The sequence below is a fragment of the Arachis hypogaea genome, chromosome 8 (genome assembly GCF_003086295.3).
Source record: "Arachis hypogaea cultivar Tifrunner chromosome 8, arahy.Tifrunner.gnm2.J5K5, whole genome shotgun sequence".
NCBI lineage: Eukaryota > Viridiplantae > Streptophyta > Magnoliopsida > Fabales > Fabaceae > Arachis > Arachis hypogaea.
This window is the reverse complement of record NC_092043.1, coordinates 40,900,947-40,922,642: the sequence shown is the minus strand read 5'-3', so window position 1 is coordinate 40,922,642 and position 21,696 is coordinate 40,900,947. Positions and strand designations below refer to the sequence as shown.

At 30.7% G+C, this 21,696-nt stretch overlaps 1 long non-coding RNA gene across 4 annotated transcripts; it reads right to left on the bottom strand.

The window, feature by feature from the left end:
- Positions 1-2,422: 2,422 nt before the first annotated feature.
- Positions 2,423-7,331, bottom strand: LOC112707488 (uncharacterized). Of its 4 annotated transcripts, XR_011864847.1 has the most exons (5): positions 7,028-7,295; positions 6,828-6,931; positions 5,064-5,217; positions 3,059-3,148; positions 2,423-2,853 (listed from the first exon to the last, which is right to left on the bottom strand). It is a non-coding gene; the product is annotated as an uncharacterized lncRNA (long non-coding RNA). The 4 variants fall into 4 exon arrangements; XR_011864848.1 differs by lacking the exon at positions 3,059-3,148; XR_011864845.1 differs by lacking the exons at positions 2,423-2,853; positions 3,059-3,148 and having other exon boundaries at positions 4,101-5,217; positions 7,028-7,331.
- Between the last annotated feature and the right edge of the window lie 14,365 nt (positions 7,332-21,696).

Sequence of the window (21,696 nt, the reverse complement as noted above, 5' to 3'; positions counted from 1 at the left end):
ATTTGAGAGGTTATACGAATTTTAAGGTGGAGGAAATTGATAAAGTGGGGGGAATACAATTAATGAATGACCATAGTTGAGTTATGAGTGCCTAAAAATTTATATACAAATTTGGTTGTATAAATATTAAATAACTTTTTTTTTAGACACCAAAAAAACCTTTTTTTAATAGTTAAATGTCCATTTCAACTGTAGATCAAATTTAAATGTGCGAAAAAAAATTATAATTTAGGTAGGGACCACGATCTTTCCAAGCTAAGTATTGTAAGATGTGTATCAGGAGAATATTAGAAGAATAATACCTTTAATGATAAAAAAATAAAGAATTTTTAGGGTTGATTCAATTGTAAGAAAAAATTAAATAAATTAGTATTGTTAAGATAAAAAAAAAGTTTAATTAGATATCAGCAATAGCCAATATATATGTATTTCATGTCATCGTCAATAAAAATAGTTAATTTTATAGATTTTATTTACCAATTAAAAAAGTCTTTATGAAAAAAGATATAAAAATTAAATTTAATATATTTATTATATATTTAATAAAATAAAATATTTAAAATTTTCTATTACTAGTAATCTTGTGCTCTTAAGGTACATATTACCTAAATCTTAATTTTATTGTAATTGAATTATTGATGTAAATAAGAATATTTAAATTAAAATTATTTAGAAATTTTGTCTTGTAAACGTTAAAATTAAACCTTTCTCTTTATTCAAATCAATTATTTGTTTAATTCAACTCGTTTTCTGCGTTATGCCACTGCTGTGGGTATTGTATTCATTAAGGCACATGAGTGGTAAAAACTAGAAACATAACTGTTGCTTCTAATTAGAATTTTGATGTTTTATTATACCATTTCAACGTCTATTATACTTGCCTTGCTGCTCAACTATTTTTTTTTCCTGGTTTCTCATTTGATCAAGGTCCTGAGAAAAGTGGAAAACAAAACTGGTTATCAAATTGATAAAACTAAAAATTTAATAGTTTAAAAAAACAATTAAGGTTCATGTTGAGATTGAACTAGAATAAAATAATATTTTATATATAAGGTTCAATTAATTTTTTGTATTTTATTATTTTAAATTGAATTTTTTATTTTTTTTCAATTTTTAACAATTTACAGCTAATTTTTGTCTTAAATCGAATTTATCTGGTGGCAAATTTTTAATTAATCCGATTAAAAAAATTATAAAGGAAAAAATATTCTAATTAATGCGTTTATTACGGAAAAGCCACTGATCGTGATTTGTGTTTGTTACCCTTGATCTGTATATAAAACAGAATTAATTAATTTGCTTTACACCGAATTGCTCCTCTTTACACATCCAAGAAATGATAGCTATGGGAGCACGCTTTAATTTCCTCTTCTAATGTCTCTACCAAAAGGCACAAACTTCAGATCTATACAGAGAAAAGGTTAATAAATTTCTGTTATTATAATTGCATCTCCAGTTATCTACAATAATGGCCTACATTATAGCTTTATAGCATTTGATTATTCAATTCATTATTCCGTTACCAAAACCATTCAATAATAATGAATTATTTGATGTGTATATTAATTAAGCTTGTGTGCATAACGATAACGAGATTTCGACTCACCTCAACTACTTATACAGATAGGGACTTATATTAGGGTACAGATTCAGTTTAAATAGGAATTATACCTCATTGATAATAAATATAATTTAAATTTCCCATCATGTTTTAGTAAATACTAAATAGTTCTTCTATCCATATTATTGATATTCTTCTCATCAAAAAAATATTATTGATATAGTTAGTTACACTGATAATAATAACTTTGTTGTGATAAGAGCTGATGTATTGATTATATAGGCGGCTTGATTATATAGGCGGCTGGCTTTTTCTATGAAAGAACGATATTCTCAAGCCAAACTAAACTTTAATGAAAGTTGAAAATAAGAATCTTATATATGTATAAATAGAGACACGTATATGAGGCATGAGACACAAATATAAAAAATCAATTCTCTAATTTTTTTTTATTTTGCAATTTTACTGAATACTTCTCTCTCTTTATATGTATATAATATATATACATTGCAACATATAATATTAGTAATATATATATATATATGAATTATTATTTTTGAGCTAATTATATTATTATTAGAGTCTTTTATTTACACACCTTTATTTTATATTTAGTACATATTCTTTATTTATTTTATAACACGTTATCAGTACGAGATTCTGATCAAATTTTAAGAAGACTCCGGTAACAAATTTTCATTATGTTGAAGCTCTCTAATCTTGAATTTAATACTCTTGATATATCTCGAAACAACTATTTATCATGGATACTAGATGCTGAATTCTATCTTGATTCAATGGATTTTGGAGATACCATTAAGATTGAAAATAATGTATCCCAAAAGGATAAAGCCAAAGCCATGATCTTCCTCCGTCGTCATCTTGACGAAGGATGGAAAAATGAATATCTCACATTAAAAGATCTTGCAGATCTGTGGAAAGACCTTGAAAAAAAGTATAATCATCAAAAGATAGTGATACTTCCTCAAGCCCGATATGAATGGACGCATTTGCGTCTACAGGATTTTAAGTCTATAAATGAATATAATTTTGCAATGTTTCGAAGCACCTCACGAATGAAATTATGTGGGGGGGAAGATAACTGATAATGATATGTTAGAGAAAATTTTTTTCGACCTTCCATGTCTCGAATGTGCTCCTGCAGCAGAAGTACCGAAAAAAATAATTTAAAAAATATTTTGAGCTAATTTCTTGTCTTCTTGTTGCTGAACGCAACAATGAATTGCTCTTAAAGAATCACGAAGCGTGCCATGCTGGCGCTGCCCCATTTCCTGAAGTAAATACGACAAATCATTACCACAGAAGAGGCAAATGGCAAGGCTTTAGTAACAAGAAAAATTATGGAAGAAAAATGAATTATGTTCACAAGAAATAATCTCATCAGAAGTGGGATAAAGAAAGAAATTCTGGGCAAAATAAATAATCAACAGAGGATAAGTATTTCCGTTGTGGTGGAAAAAGCCATTGGTCACGTACCTGTCGTACACCAAGACATCTAGTCGATCTTTATCAAGCATCTTTGAAAAAGGATGACAAAGGAAAGGAAACAAATTTGTTTCAAATGATCTGAAAATTTTACCACTCATTATGATGTATCTGATTTCTTTGAGGGTCCTAAAAGAAATATTGGTCATTTGATCAATGATGGAATAGTTTAACATGTGAAATTATTAAGTATTCATGTAAATAAATAATGTAAGAAACTTATTATTAAATTTTATTTTCTATGTATTTAAGTTTTAAAGATGATGTATATAAATAATGAAATATTAATGTTCATGTTTAAGAATTTTGAAATCATTAAATGTGTCGAGTTTTAATAATAATAGTGATAATAGTAAAATTTTAGTGTATGACATTATGTATAGTGTTTTTTAGAAAAATAATTCCAATCGAGAATTCATTTTGAATGTGTATGGATTACCACTCATTTTATTATTATTTATCTTTAAAAAAAATGGCAAGGATATATAACGAAGATGTATGCCTTGCGCATAGTGCAAGTTCGCATACCATTCTCAAAAGTGATATATATTTTACCCATCTTCACTACAAGAGATACGCCAAATAGCGGTGGTTTTCATAGGGATTTGCGGCGGTTTTTAACCGCCCCAAAACGACATACCAGCGGTTTGACAAGCGTTGCAACTTAGGGGGTGGAGATTTGATTTTGCGGCGGTTCTAAGAAACCGTTGGCACAACCGCCACAATTCAAATAACTGATTTTGCGGCAGTTTCAAAACCACCGTTATTTGGTCAATGGATTTTAAAAAAAATTGCAGCGATTTTAAAACCGCCGCAAATCTATGAGTTTTTTTTTTTTAAATGTGACAATTTTGATCTACCACAATTTCATACATCAGCTTTAAAAAAATCTGACTAATTATAAGTGGCATTATTTAAAAAGGGTGTATATTCTAATTGCAAAAACTTTCCAAGAGTCATTTTTCTTTGTAAATAAAAAATACTTAATCAATTAAATGTTGAACTGAAACTGCCAACACATACAAAGCAAATGTAAATGGCGTCAATGATGCTGAATTTATAAGTGGCTAATTAAGGATCAAAGCCTACATCAGAAATGAAGTTCTTCATATTCAAGTTTGCTTCAAATAGCATTGCTTTTTACAAAATCATAAAAAGAGAAAAAATATTTTAAAAAAATAACTTAAAAAGAATACTTAAAGATGATAAGAAAAATGGGATTCTTACACCAGCAACTTCTACAACTTCTTTATGTGACCAAATTTCTGCCGTACCGACAAAATTGTTCTATGACTACTACTACACTTACACTTATGCTTCCTTCAATTACAATAAAAAACACATGTTAACAAATTCATTATTAATCAATAACTTCTAGTGCTGAATAGAAAATTCAACAACTGTTAATTCAATCAGATATCTTTTTCTTGAAGCAACACGGTTATTAAGTTTAGTTACTAAGCAACATAAGTTAAAACCCCAAGTTCACAAAAATCCATAAAAATATGCTAATTCCAAAATCTAAAAAGGTAGAACCACCGTGTTTGAGGAATCATTGTCATCATCATCACCCATAGTTTGGTCCTCCCTCACAAATTAATAATCTACTCTTAAATTAACATCAATTATTGCATTTAGTGAGAAGAAAAACAAATAAGCATTTCACCAAATACCTGAAGTGCTTGAGAATTTGAAATAATTCAATTAAGAGAACTAAAACTCATTAAACATTGTTACATCAAATAGTAAAGCATTCACAATATGCGAATGAAAAACAAATAAATGAAGTGAAAAGGTAAGAAAAAAGAGAACCAGAAACTGAACATAATAAGAGAGCAACCATCAGAGAGCACATAAATAAAGTGAAAAAGAAATAAGAAAGAGAACCAGAAATTGAACATAATAAGAGAGTAACCATCAGAGAGCAATGAACCATCAACTCAACATAATTATGCAAAAACTACAATAAATTAATTAAAAGATAGAAGATACCTACTATCAACTCAGTAGAAGATCTCTCATTAGTGGTATCCTCAAGGTCATTATAATCAAGCCCACATGATCAACAGAAAATTTAAGGAAGGCCATCTTGAGTGCAATTTTAATTGCAATAGATCTATTGCCAGAAAAATATGCTCGAGAAGCCCAACCTGCCATGGAAATACAATTTCATTAAAAAATCAAGAATATAGATCATACTGAGTAGCAAGTTATGCCGGTTCAACCTCAATCACAAACCCTTCAAAGCAAAAGGAAATAAAATGTGCTACATTATATATGTGCAAGCTTATATTCCACATATCAAAAGATTCCATCATACATGCACCATAGCTTTTATTTTATTTATAAAGAAAAGAGCAAAGTAAGAATAACAAGCTGAGAAAAAACAAGAAAGAAAAATGGGTTCATATTCCATTACTTCCTCAAAAGCCCAATCATCAAAATGGTCCTTTGTTTCACCACTCTCGGGAGACCATATAAACCCCTCTAGCATTCTAGAAAACTTTTCTATTTTATCTCCCATGACTGCCAATTCTCTCTACCCTCATTGTCTGCGCATCATTTCATCCATTCTGCCTTAATATGAAGAGAGAGAAAAAAGGGGAACAACTTTAACAAAACTATTTATCTCAACTCCATATCCCACTTTTGTTTATTGGGCAAAAAGTCCATCACATGTATAAAAACTTAGATAAGAAAACACTTTGATCATGAAGAGGAAAAATATACCTAAAAACTTAACACTCATTCACAAAAAATGACAGGCGGTTCAGGTGATCACGGTTCCAATAATTTTACAAGCATAAATGTCTACACAAACATTCACATGCATGGCACTTTAAAACACTTTGTTTTGTTAATACTTTTAAGATATAAAGTACGTGAGTAAAAATAAGAAACAAATAAATGAAGATTAAAGGAGTTTTGAAAACTCATAGGAGAAGTAGAAAACAGAGGAAAGTAGAAAAGTGTTTTTAAAATTATTTGTAACTGCACATAAAATTAGGGATCCAGCTATATTTGTATCTTGAAGAGACCGGGATGCCAAACCTCTCATGCGGCATGTAAATTAGATAAAATAAATTATCTAGGGGAACAGTTGAACATCAAGTATTGCAAGCTTGAGCATAGTCCTACTTAGTATTTTGTTATCTATACTCCCACCTGACAATCTCATCGTCATGCTTTAAAGATAAAGAAAGAATGCAAACAACAATTGATAAGAAATTGTCAATCAACCATTGAATTGAATTTACTAACCAAATAGAATCATGGACAGTTAACCAAACATAATTATGTTAATTTCACTAATTGTGTGCACAAATAATTCTCACCTTTATGAATCCAAAATGACTTCTTTCTCAAATTATTACAAAAACACAGCTGTAACTAGTAACACTGGAATGCATCACTTCAACATTAACAAAGTTAGGAAAAAATATCGCATTAAGCATTATAGTGGATGAACCAAGCATAATCAATCTTTTGATAAACTCATAACCACACCATCAATGGTACGATTCAACATATACTAATTTTAAAATAAAACAGAACAATCAAACTAAAACTTTGAAAGAGAAAGAATCACACAACTGCTTATTAAATCTATAAAAATAAAAGGTTGAGCTCCTCCTCTTTTCACTGAGAAAAACTAGCAAACAGTTTGTGTGCATATTCCATAAAAATACCAAAATACACAAGATAATAAGTTAATGTTATATCTAAGATTCTGGGAACAAGAAAGAGTCAAGGATGGTACAGTAAGCGGGTGGGAGCTGCGGGAGGATGATGGCAGCTGCAAACTGTTTGGAGGGCGATTTCGACTATAACTGCGCGGAAGACCATAACTACGCGAAGTGAGATCTGCAGCACACAAGACGACAATGGATCAATGTTTGCAAGAAAGGACAAGAGAGAGAGGAAAGGAGGGCAGAGGGTGCAGGGGGTTGAAGAGCTCACAACGCACAATAGGACAAAAGGAAGGAGGCACCGACTGCAAGAGAATGGAAAGGCAGAGATAAACTAGGGTACGATGGCAGAGGTGTGAGTGGGTTGGGGGAATGAAGGGTGATAGAGGATCAAGAAGGGCACAATGAGGCTGCGGCGGATGAGCTTTCAATGCAATAGGGATTCAAAGAAGAGAGTCATGCCAATAGGTTTTCAATTTAGAGATCTCTATTTATAAAGGTGGGTTTCAATTGATAAAGGTGTAATTTCGCTACACACCACTATCTAGATGAGCAACCGCTGCTTGCCATTTAGCAGCTATCTTTTTGACCCGCTGCTATTTAACCGCCGCAAACCCCCGCATCTGGCGTAGTGCTTGTGCCAAAAGAAGAATATGTTAATTCTATTATTGGCTCAGGCAATGTAATAGAAGGCTCCGAAAGAGCTATAATTTTATTTTTTGGAGGAATAAAATTTATAATAAATAATGCACAATTGTCTACTAAGTCTCTAAGAAACTTATTGAGTTTCAAAGATATTCGCCGAAATGGATATCATATTAAGACAATGAATAAGAGAAATCATGAATTCTTATGTATCACAACTCACGATTCAAATAAAAAGATTATATTAGAAAAGTTACCCTCACTTTCATATGGGTTATATTATACCAAAATTAGTGCAATTAAATCACATTTCATTATAAACCAGAAGTTTATTAGTCCAAATGAATTCATAACTTGGCATGATCGATTGGGTCATCTAGAAATAAGCATGATGCGAAAAATTATTAAAAACTCCTCTGAATATTCACTAAAGAACCAAAAAATTCTTAAATCTAGTGAATTTTGTTGTACTGTATGAGAGAGAGAAAGATAAAGAGAGAGAGAGATTAGGATTTTAGATTTGAAGACATTAAATATGTAACAGATGCTACATTGATATTTTTGGTTTACCACATTTGTCTATTTTATTAATGAAAAAGAATTTTCTTACAATTGGGTATTTTTATAGCATTTTTAAATATTTAAAAAATAATTTTATTGTTAATAAAAATAGGAGTCATTTTATCAACATTCTAATAATACGTGGACAGAACTGATGATAGTTTAATGTATATATTATACACTAGTACTACTAAAATTCTTCACCACTAAACTCTACCATTTATTTAGTTGATTGTTAGTTTAATTTTTAATATTATAGAAGGATTAAATCAGCATTGACGTGGAAGTTATTGAAACATAACGGAAACATGATACAAAAACTAGGGAATCCAAACCATTTTTTTTTTAATTTTTTGTACAAGTTAGCGGTTTTGTCCAATCCAACAGTTAGTCCCCTCATCGGTATTAACTCTTATTTATTTATTCATTTATTATTATTTTATTTTTTGGAAGACATCTCAATGCTAATTTATTTGATAGCGAACTGAAGATCAAATTATCAATACAGTACAACAATTAATATTAATTAATCGTTTTGGTAATGGTTAGTTCTATCCAATTATACGAACATTTCCTCGGTTATCGGTTTCAAAAGCACGTCCATGATTACCTCCTTGTTTCCTGCAATGATGTTTCTTTCATTTCAATTTTACACCAGAAAAAAATGGCTTAAAGTTAAAACCTTCAATTAAGATGGTATATACGAGAGTGTAGAGGCAGAGGAGGAAAGAGACGGGAGGATAATTAAGAGTGAAGTAGAGATGCAATTTAATCGAAAATTTCTTGCTTTTCAAGAGATTGTTATCCACGGATATATGGCCATACATTGTAATGATTATTGTAAGGTACAAATTATACAATATTGTTCAATTTAAAATAGTATGATGAGGACGGTACTCTCTTTTGCTTTTGTACCAACACATTATGAATCGCACCTCTCATTACCATCATGATCCAAGGCAAATGATGATTTTTTTTCATCCATTAGCTAGAAAAAATCTTTTATTTATTTTAGTTTTGGAGGAGCATGACCATTAAAACGGGTAGCATAGAATGGGAAGGTGACTTGAAAAAAATGGTTGCGGTTTTATTTGTAAAGAGTGTAACTAATTATTTTTACGTTTGCAAAATCAAGTTAGTAAAGTTTGTTAGAGAAGTAGCTATCAGTAAGTTAGTTACACTTTTTACATTATTAATAAGAAGCATGTCATAGTTCTTAAACAAGTTTATTAAAAGAGAAAGGATAGGGGGGAATTATACACCCATCAAAGACAACATAAACAATTTGTTTAAAAATTAATTTTAAAATTTTTTTAAAAATCAGATTTTGAATAACTAGGATTAGACAACGTAACTTCTTTTAAATACACTAACCACTATGAGGACATGAGCTCTCTCATCGCGTCAACCTTCCGTCGCGCAGAAGCTTTGCCACTTCCGCATCTCCGCCTCCGTAGTAAGCCGTGCGCATCGCCGCTGGAGGAGAGTTCTCGCGCAAGTTGCGCATGCGTTCCTTCACGTCCTTTATGTCCTTCACGTCACTGCTGCAGGGAATTCTTGGCGAGTGTCGCGATCATGCCCCTCGTGGAGATGCTGTTGCTGCGTCGCCATTCGTTGTGTCACGGCGTTGTGATCACCGTTGCAGGCCGTTGGAGAGAGCTTCGTCCCTGTTCATCGTGTCGTGTCGCACTCCTTCATCTGCTTCCCACTTCTTATCCTGCCGCCGTCGCCCATCGTGCCGCGTCCCTGCCCTCACGTCGCACTCCTCCATCGAGCCACAATGGCCGCATCCCCCCTCACGTCGCCATCCTCCATGGCGTCACGCCACCTGCCATCATTCTTCTTTTTCTTCTTAGATCATTTTTGTATATTGTGGATATTTTTTCGTCCTTTAGTAAGAAAATGTATTGAGATTTAGAATGTGGTGTTTCTTTTACAAAAAAAATATTCAATTACAAAAAAACATCCAATTACAAACAAAGAAACATCTACAACCTCTTGAGAATGAATTTAATGTGATTTTAATTTTTTCATGTGATTTGGATATTTTTTCTATATAAAGTGGATTTTTTAATATAATTTGAATTTTTAGTATTTTATGGATGTTTTTTCATCTCTTAATAAAACATTTATTAGGGTTTAGGATGCGGATGTTTTTTTTTACAAAAAAAAAATCCAATTACAAAGAAAGAAACATTTACAACTCCTTGAAAATGAATTTAATATGATTTAAATTTTTTCGATGTAATTTTGATTTTTTTATGCAATTTAGATTTCTTTTTATATAATTTAGATTTTTTTAGTATATTATAGATGTTTTTTCTTCGTGAGTCTTGGAGTGCAACTTAAATAGGAGTTGGCTGAAATTGGCTACATCCCTTATTGGTTACATAGTGGAGTTATTAAAATTGAGATTGAGTAGATATCTCAAAAGTTAATGAGAATATTTATAATTAAGATTGAATGTGCCAAGTTCAACCTCAAAAACAAGCTCGTAGATGGGATCAACACTTTTAAATTATCTAAAAAATATGATATAACAAAGTTACAAAATTAGATAGCAATTCTAACCTAACTAAATTTCTAACGAGATACAAAGTGGTGATTGGTAATGCTACTCCACCTTAAATAAATCTTTTCCAAAAAAATTTTAAACGGATAACCACTATGTCTAAACCGAATCCCTGATATGAAGATACAAAGTGATAATATATGATACTCTGTCTAAAACTAAGTCTTAATTACACCTAAATACAAAGTCAAATGGTATAAATATTCAACTCAAATACAATGACAAAACAACTATACTATGTATAAAATTAGCCACCAGTATAAAATATATGTTAAAATATAAAATACACATTAAAAATAAACTAAATAACACATATATTTGTGTATGCATGGTAACTAATTTTGGTAGTTCATTTTAGTATATAAATATCATTTTTAATGAGTAAATACCAAAATTACAAAACCAATATTCTCTAACTAAACAAGTGCTTGATGATTTGGTACAAAAAATAAATGTAGAGACAGAAAACATAAAGAAAAATCTTAGAACTTTCTTTTTAACATCAATACATTTTAACTTCCATCATACCAAACTAAGCTAACCAAACTACCTAATACTAATTTATAGGTAGTGAAATTACATAGTAAATATAAGGGTTAAGTACTTTTTCGTTTTTAATGTTTTAGATCAAAATCAAAATTATCCCTGATTATTAAAATTATTTTCAATATTAGAAGTTATTTTAAAATTATTATTTTTTTACAAAATTTTTCTTGATAAAAATAAAATTAAAAAATCCCTCGTCACCCTAGACAACACACACCAGCAGGGCAGAGCTTAGTTCAGACAAAAAAATTAGTAATACTTTTTCAAAAAATAAAAAATAGTTAAGTTGGCTCAAATATTTTACTATAACTTAAAATATTAAAGTTCAATCTTCATCTCTTGCTTTTATTGCACAATAGTTTTTAATTTTAAACATTCAAAACATGTTGGATTTAGACTGAATTGAGTGTATTCTATTTCGCAATTCTCTATTCAATAAGCAACAACACTCCTTCTACCTTTGAGTTCAAATATAAAAAATTATGTATTTTTTATTTATATAATTTAATATTATTTTATATTTGATTGTTTATTTAATTTAATTTTTTATATGATAAAAAATATTATAATATTTAATAAGTATTGATACTATCGTATTTATATAAATTGATAAAAAAATTCAATAAATATTATAAATTTTAATATTTGTCCTTCTAACTTCTTTTTTACATATTTTACATAATGTATATTCAAATTTTTATATAAAATAATCATGAAAAATTAAAGAATTGATACATTTTTTAAAAGGAAGGTTAATATTTAAGAAGGAGAACATATAACTTTTACAATATCAACACCTGTAGATAGTTCTTCTATTTTAATGAATCACGAAAAAAGTGAGATACAACTTTCAAAAGTTCAAAAAGTTACATTTGATTTGTTTGGTCTTAATTTTTTGAAACGAGACTCTGAAAAAAGATTTCAAATTTGGTAGTATCACCCAAATCAAAAAAATAGGGTTAGACGAATTTATCTTAAACGAGGTCTATATAAAAAATATATTGACAATTATTTTTTATCTAACCCTCCAAAATTTTATTTCAAACTCCACCACTGCACACCAGCAATCCAGAACTTCCTTATCTCTCCCACCATGTCTTTTAGATTTTCTAATCTTCTTTATCCCTCCCACCATGTTTTTTCTAACATTACCAATGTTTCTCCTTCATTCACACTATCTTCAACAACAATAATAACAACACCAACAATAATTCATTATTCAAAAAAATCAGAACAGAGACAAATTGATGGTGGCATTGGTGAAGGAAGGGGAAAGTAAAATTGGAAGCAAGAGAGAAATAAGTAAAATTGGAAGGAGAGGGGCTACTGCCACTGGATCGTCACTGCCACTGAGTCATTGCTGTTGCCGCTGGTTTGCCGCTGCTACCGTTGGGTCGCCATTGCTGCCGTTGGATCCCGCCAAGTGCGGGTGTTGTCGCGGTAATACCAAGTGCTGCCTGAGACGCTGCCAGTATCCAACACCACCAAGATCTTCCACAGTCCGTCGAAATGATTGTGGTGATACAAGAGACTCTCACGATCCTAATACTGCTATAGAGGATTCCACCGCCGCTGAACCGGTTGTGATTCCCGGATCGTGCGAAGCTTTCACCCTGTCTTCTTAACGTTCCATTCTTTATCAATTCAGAAGCCAAATTCGAAATTGAATTTCACTTCTGATGGTCCTTTCACTCCTTTGAATATCTGTTGCCATTGAGTGTTGATGTTGCTATTGTTATTGTTGTTTGGTACTTTGGCTGAAGGGGTGGCTGGTTCAAATTGACGGGTGTAGTTAGAATTGACGGTAGATAAGAAGAAAATTTTTCCGGAGGAATTATAATTTTTACTTTTATCAATGTCCAAAAATTATATTTTACGTTAAGGATAATATTAATTAAAAAAAAAAAGTCGAAAGCATTTTTTATTTTGACCCAAATTGTTAAGGACAAAAACAAATACTTAACCTAAATATAACAACTTTTGATATTATCAACTTGTATATTTATGAATTATAAGTTAATAATCTTAAATTAAAATCTTTGACTAAGTAATTAGCTTTTGACATTAGAATTACTTTGCAACTAATAAACTTCCTAATAATATATATGTTTATCAATTTTATATGTTGTAAGCAAGTTGAAATATTTGACTCTGTATCACCATCTTTTGGCCATGCAAGTAGCTTCTCAAAATTTTTATTTTTCAATTTAAATCAATCGTGAATTCGTCACAATGAAATTGTGATCCTTCTTGAAATTTCATATTTTTTCTAACCCAAACCAAATTTTGCTTAATTATCAAAATTGATTTTACTTTTTGACATTATGAGGCAAAGAAAAAAGAAAGTACTAAGTTAAGATGGTGTATAATTAAAATAATTAAGCACAAGGCAAGGTGGTAACAGTAAGATAGTTGTGATGGGTGATGACAGAAGTAGGAATGAGGTTAGAGTTGGGATAGGAGAAAAAATGTATGGATAAATAATATTTTTTAAAAGATGAAGTAATTTAAACGCAAAAGTAAAGTGATAATAAACTTAAGGGCAGAGAAGTGATAAACTGAAAATAAATTGTATTTTGTATTCTTTGTAACTCAATATTTATGATCTTTCTTTTGTGAACAAATTATAAAAAATAAGTTATAACTCAAATGATATAATTTTTTCATACTCATCCAAAAGGTTGTGGATTTTAGTCTCTCTATCTTTGGTAAAAAAAATTATAAAAAATAAGCTAAATCTTTTCAAACCACCTTTTAGATGAAGCTATAAATTATAAGAAAAGGATACTATTTGATTTGTTGGGTTTGTAATTTGTATGCTCAGCTGGAGGTGTTTTTGTTAGGCTAATTGTGGTGTCTAATCCTTGCAAGCTGGTGGATGCAACTTCATTATCCCTGGCTTGAGGTTTTTGGCGCATTACATGACAATTAACCTTTAAATATTTAGTACTTTGATTATCACAATGCAAAATTGGAGGACGATCACAAGATACATGAAAAAACCTTCAATAGATTCAAAATTGATTGTAGTTCACAAGTGGTATTGACAAGAGCGTAATATTTAGATTTAGTGGAGAAATGAGCAACTATAATTTATTTCTTGGTTTTTCAAGAAACTAAAGAGTTTTTCAAAAAGAAATAATAGCCAATCAATAGTTTTTGAGTGTGTAGCCATTCTACCCAATCTAAATCATTGAAGCTAAAAATCTGAGTTGATGAATTTCATGAGAAGAAGAACCCTATTTAAGACTAATTTTTAAATATTTTAAATGCGTAGAACAACATTGATAGTGAGTCTGAGTAGGGGTGACCAACAAGTGATAAAGTTGCTATGTGGCATAAGTGATGTCTGGATGAGTCATAGTGAAATAAATGAGGCGTCCAAGTAGGTTGCAAAGTGTATTACCTCAATACTCAAAAAATATTTCAATGTGTCCAAATTCTTTATTTTTAAGTGAGTGTCTAGAGTTCATTTGATTGAAGTTATTTTAGAGATAGAATTTTAAGTGATCACAATATTCGTCAATATACATTAATAATATAGTTACTTCACTGTCCAAAACTTGGTGAAGACTCTATAATTATAATGAAACGCATTCTACTGATACTCACAAGAAAGAAGAATAGAAAGTTTTTTATATCACATACGGTTGGATTGGTGAACCATATAAGAATTTGGAAGTCGACAACACTAATTGAAAAAACTTAGAACAAGATCGAGTAGTAGAGGTATATAAACTTTCTTTGTTAAATTATCGTGTAGGAATGCATCATTAACATCACGCTGTTGAATTGGTCACTTCTTAATAGAAATCAACACCAAAAGAATTCTAATAGTCACAAGTTTAACTAGTGAAAACATTTTCAAAAAATTAACTCTTCTTGTTTACAAGAAGCTTTTTGCCACAGGAGGAATATTATAATACCTAATAGAATAATACGGGTGATGTTTAGTTCTATATACCCACTTGCACCTAATGGACTTCACATGAGGAGGAAAATCAACCAAAGACTAAGTTTGGCTTAGCTCCAAGTGCAACAAGGTCATCCCTCATGATATTACACTAATGAGATTGCATATTTACTTTTTTAAAAGACTTAAGTTGAATCTCAGAGTGTAATGACAAAATAAAGCTACGAGAAAAAAATAGAAAAAAAAGAACAAAGAAAATAGGGTATCGACATATGGAGGAAAATGAAATTAGTGAGGTAAGAAAGGAGCCGCAAATGAAATCAGAGAGGCGAACAGGAGACAATATATGGTGGTGGCTTCGGCGAAGAGGAGGCAGAACGAGCAAAGGAGATTGAATGAAAGAATTTTTTGTTTGAAGAGACGAAGGAGTCAAATGAAATTTAAGTGAGAGAAAAGGTGAAGGGTAACGACAAATTTGGGACACATGGGAGAAAAAATGCTAGGAAAAACGTGGAAAAAGAATTTTTTGTTTGAGGAGATGAAGGAACCGAATGAAATTTAAGTGAGAGAAAAGGTGAAGGGTAACGACAAATTTGGGACAAATGGAAAAAAATGTTATGAAGAGCATGAAAAATCTTCATGAGAAAAAAATGAGCTTGGGGACTGTCGGGTTAATGGGTTAATGAGAGGGATATGTAGTGTCTGAAATGAAAAGGCATTGGGTTAAATGTAATGTTGGGTCAATGAGTAATGATTGTGACCCAAATAAAAGTGATGGAGGGTTAATATTGTTTGGGTTAAAATTTGAAGGGTTACGAAAAATATTTTAACTATATGTTAAAAAATTAGGGTTCAGCGCTATATCATAGAATAAGAACCCTCATCGATGGAGACTGAGAAATTAGATTCACACATATCTATCGAGAAGCGAATAGATGTGCGGATTGGCTTGCTACTCATAGCCTCGAACAAAACCTGGAGATTAGATACTGAAACTCACCTTCACTCTTACTTTCTTTCATAGTTGTTGATTATGTTTTTGGGGCTGCTATGCCTCGTAATGTAATCTTTTAGTTTTTTTTTGTCTTGGGCTTTGGCCCCTCAATTTACCAAAAAAAATAGTGGATTTTTTGGAAAAAGAAAAAGATATTTCATTAAAAATATTTTTGGACATCGAATTTGTTTTCAACTAAAATATAAATAATGTAATTGGTCAAATTTAGAACAATAATTTACAAAGATAGAAACATATATAACTTAAGCAACAAAAAAAATTGAGATCATTATAATTTATTTTTTTAATTATATAAATTTTAAAAGGATATTTTCAAATGGACATTTTGAAATAATACCTAATTTAAGTAAATAGCATGAAGAATGACATATGACCAAAAAATAAGAGGTAAATTTGATTGAAAATTAAACAAAAGCATAAGCAATGTTTAGAATATATTGATGTTTTCATTCTACTCGATCATTTTGTTGGGAATTTCGACACAAATTGATTGATGAATAATATAAAACTCGCAAAATTAGTAAATAATTAGTCAATAAATTAATTATTAATCCAAAAAATTTGAAAATGAGATTTTATAGTTTAATGAGGTAGAGCTAATTAAAATAAGAATTTTGACACTATTTATCTCCTCCTTCCTTGGACCATAACTTTCAATTCGGAGTTCCGATTGACGAGCCGTTAGTGGCCACGCATTCGTCTCAGAATCCTCTATAAAACCCACCCAACAATTTGATAAAAAAAATAAGCTATTTCTTACCCAGTCTCTCTCCTTAAATTCAAAAATATTATGTTATCGGGGTTTGAGATTTTGTGACTTAATGATGTTAGGTGTGCTCAAGTGGTGAGGAATTGCTGAGCTTTGCCCCAATTTCTCGTTGGTAAAATAAAAAATATTTAACCCTTGTGAAATTGTTTATATAGCAAATCCTATATTGATTTAGTGGTATTCATATGATATTAGATTGAATTAGATGTATTGGTGGCAAATTTATGGAGTTGGAAGATTGAGTTTCGAACTTGGTAGCTGAATTTTCTGTTGGTGTGCATTTGGAGTCGCGAATTTTGTGGAACGGTGGTAAATTATGACATTTCAGGTTTTTATGAGAAAATCGGGTAAGGTATGGTTTTGGTTTTTCGTATCTAAAATATAATGTGTCGTGAAAATTTAGACTAGTTGACCGTAGGATAAAGTTGAATTAATTGTGATGTTGATGAGTATGTATGATGTTGTTTGGATATGAATTACTGTGTGAAGTGATTATAATTGTGAATTGATGTGTTGTGGAATAATTGAGGGGTGTTGATTTGATTAGGGAATATATGATTACTTGTTGTTAGTATAGTTGAGTTGAGTGGTTGGATGGTATGGGAATGATTGATGATAATTGTGTCGAGTGATGAAGTTGATGAGACTATGTGAAGTTTGATGTTTATCATGAAAATAGAATGCTAAATGATGATTTTAATGATGATAGATAAGGTGATGTGAATAAATATGTATGAGGTGGTATATTGATACACTTGTTTAGATAGTTGAAAAATTCTTATATGAGATTGTTCGGAATTGAGGTATAATTAGTTATGGTAGGATGTGGGGCTATGTTGCTATGTTATAGTATGTGTTGGTGTTGATTATGAGTATAGAAAGTTGGTATTGAATGGTGAATCGATGAAAATAGAGGTTGGAGTATTTTTGTGAAAATATGATTTTTGGCCAAACTTCGACGAGTCATAACTCTGCTTCCGGACCTCCAAATTATTTCAATTTTCTTTCATGTAAAAATTAGATCCGTGTAGTTCATGCTATTTGAAGAACAGATGAAAAATGTTTTAAAACAAAAAAGTTATGCACGTCAGAAGTTTGGAATACAAATCTGAAATTCTGCAGCATTCAGCATTTTTGCTACTCTGCATATCTTGCATATGCGACCACTGCACCTGACGCGACCAACTTTCTCGGGTTGGACATCTCGCATATGCGAGCAGCGTGCTTGCGTACGCGAGCAAGGAAAACCCCATCCACGCGTATGCGTGACCCCTAAAATCAGCAAAGTGAGTTTTGTGTTTTAAAATGTAATTTTGAATCTCTAAATCTCTATTTTTATTCTTTTAGCCCATAAATCTTAGTTGTATGTTGAGTGGTGAGAAGAAGATAGGGAAGAGTGATAGCTTGGAGATGAAGAAAGTTTGAAAAATGAATGAATGAATGTAAGGAAAAACGAAAGAAGAATTATTACTGAAATCTGATTGATGATTAATTGATTATGATTAATTGAGGAAGCTTGAAAATGTGGCGAGTATGCCAGAGATGCATATGTGATTAATGAATGAATGTGGTAAACGAATCATGATGGAAAATATTGAATGTGAGTATGCTTGTAATTTTATCTCTCTAGTTGTAAGGGTGACAAGGCACCGATACCCTCTAATAGTGATAGGGCACAGATACCCTCTAATGGTGACAGGGCACGGATTTTCTCTAACGGTATTAAGGCGCAACAGAGAGACTGTACCCGGGTTAGCTACCAGACACGTCGGGTTGGCTATATAACCGACAGATGAGACTCATCAGCCATAGGATAGGCATGCATCATATGCATCTATGTGTTTGTTTGGAATGCCTAACTGATTGTATAAACTACTTGATACCTGTTTCTTTGCTATATCTAAATCCTAATTGTGATTTTCTTGCATGCAATAATTGTGTGTGTAACAAATAATTCCAGTAGCGGTTGGGAGATTCAAAGGAGTTGGAAAGGGTAGTATTAGATAGAATGAAGATCCTTAGGTAGTTGTCTAATCAAATTTTGGTTTAGTTATGTTTTTATAAGATTAAATCATATGTCAGAAGTTCTAGAATTGCTTTTGACTTTTTCGCGACATTATATGATAGAGATGTGGGCACTATTACCATACTGATAACCTCTGGTTCTCACCCCATATTTATGGTTTTTAGATGTAGGACGTGAGGCATCTGTTGAGGCATGTTGGAAGCTTCTGAAAGCGAAGATCTTTGCACTTAGAATTTTATTTTTGGTTCTGATGTATATATAGATACTTTTATATCTCCATTGTATATGTATAATATGCTTTACCCCTCTTAGAGGTTATTTTGGAGAATCAGGTCCTATCAACTTTGTATTTTGGGTTCTTTTGGGTTCTTTTGTATATGTGTATACATACTTGTATGCTCTGGCCGGTTTATTTTTACAAACCGAATCTTGAGCTTTGTTATTTGTATCTTGGAACTCTTTCGTATATAATCATGTTAGCTTACTCTTATCTTGGCTCGTTTACCGCTAGCCTTGACGTGAGAGTTGCGCTTTTCGATTTAACGATTTTATTTTAATCTTTGTTCAAAGGCTCTTAACTATAAAATTTTTCAATTATATTTATATATAATTTTACTTTTAGAAGTCGTAATATCTCACCATCTCTGTCTTATGACTTAAGCATAAGATTCTCTATGATAGAATGTTACAAATAATATCTTTAGAAGGAAAAAAAAATCATTTAGAAGGAACTAGGATCTATTATCTATACATATACATTTAATCTTAGAATTAAATTGAGTTTGAACAAATGTAATAATATATTTTATTCATTGTAGAATTTCAGTTTTTTGTTTCAGCAAAATACCCAAGTAAAACTACTAATATAAAATTATCAACATCTTTCAAAAAATATTTTTAATTATCAAAAAGAACTCCATATGTCCAAATGTAAGAAATCAAAATTACCATTAGTTCTATTAGAATTTCGTGAAAAACAAAATTTTCTTTGTTTTAAAAATTAACATACATCACAAACATCATTATGGTCTATAGAAATAAAAGGATACTGTTCATACAAAAATCTTTGTATGAAAAGATGTTCCAAAAAAAATATCATAAGTTTAAATGGGTGATGCGAGAGAGATGTGCAGTGTTTAATGATGTATCAAGAGAAGTATTATTGTCGTTGTTTATGCCTCTTTCAAAAATATATAACTTCTCTCGCATTCTACCTAAATCAATCATCCTCAAATTACTCAATATCTGTAAATAAATAATAAATAAAAAAAATAAATTCACAATAAAATAAAAAAGTAAATTTTGAAATAAAAATTAAATAAAAATAAAAATGAGGTAAATAAAGGAAATTATTTTGAATCAAAGATCCTGAAAAGTTAACAACACTCTTATAGTGTGCAGAATTATTAGACATTTGAACAATTTAAAATTTAATTTAAAAATAAAAAATAAACCATGATAAATTAGAGGTCATGTAATCAGTAACACCAAAATCAAGGATCTAAACACTTATAAAATCTGTGTATGTTATTTGACTTATTTCCATTTAAGCCATTACACCCGCTATTATCCTTGTAATATCTTTCTTCCATTTTACAGGGCTTTCTCTAGATCAACTTCTAAGCCTGTAATAACAACACCATTGGCTTCTCTTTTATTTTTCTCTTCTCCCAATTGTGCTTTGATATTCAAAATTTGGGCCTATGAATATGAATTTGAATTTGAATTTTGTTATCACTACTAATTTGTGACTATATTGGTTTAGCGTATAGAATGGCTTGAACATATGTGATCCCCCATATTCCACAAACATTATTAAAAGTAATTATTTTTTAAAATAATCATAGAATAGCTTATAGTACATATACATACTTACATATATAGCGTACAATTTTTTCTTAACATATACTGCAACAATTATCTTATCTTGAATTAAAAGAACTATAAATAAAAAAATATATTAAAATATTGAATATTTTTTAACTATTTTGTATGATTAATTATTTTTCTTAAAATAGTAAGAATATAAAATAATTATATTTTATTTATTAATAATTAATTCGATGATTAAATTATTTTATATAAATACTGAAATAATAATTGTTACTGTGGGTAACCGGAGATTAGTAGGATAGATGACGTTCGTTGGCCCAGTCACCTGCGATTGGTAGTCTCCGAGCTGGATCGCACACTGGAGCCTCCTTCCGACTTGTGTGAGCGAATGAATGGGGGGTGGTACTTGTAAAGACACTGGGGTGTCAGTGTATTTATAGTGGTGAGCCAATAACCACCGTTGGAGTAGTGCCGTATCTTTAGGGTGTTAACCGTCCCATTATCTTGGGGAGGTTAAGATATGGCTTTATGAAGCGGTTAGAGAGATTTTAGGGGCGGTTACTCATTTGAATTGAGTGTTTATCTGCCAGCTAATCTCATGTCCGACTTCTCTAGAGCAAGTCGTGGTTGATACCGACTTCTTACGTGAAAGTCGGTACTTAGCTAGGCTTAATCCTACAGATTAGACCTTTTATTTGGACCTGGGCTTTTGACATTGGGTCAGGGTATGAACAATAATATTATATAATTATTTTTAAAGACATTATGATTTAATGTAAAGTTTTTATTCAAACATAAATATGATCGGTATGTAATTTTACTAAAAATGTTTTATATATGTATTTTTATATCCAAATACAAAATAATTTTCGCGTCTATTTTTACTATTGATAAAAGGTACTTTTATAATTACATTTCAATACAAAATTCATTTTCTTTTATTTTTATTATTTTTTACGATATTCTTTGATTTGACAAACCAATGACTACTCTGATTCATTACAGATATGAGCTCCATTAAACATCTACCGTCGTTAGTCAATAAATTACTATAAATATA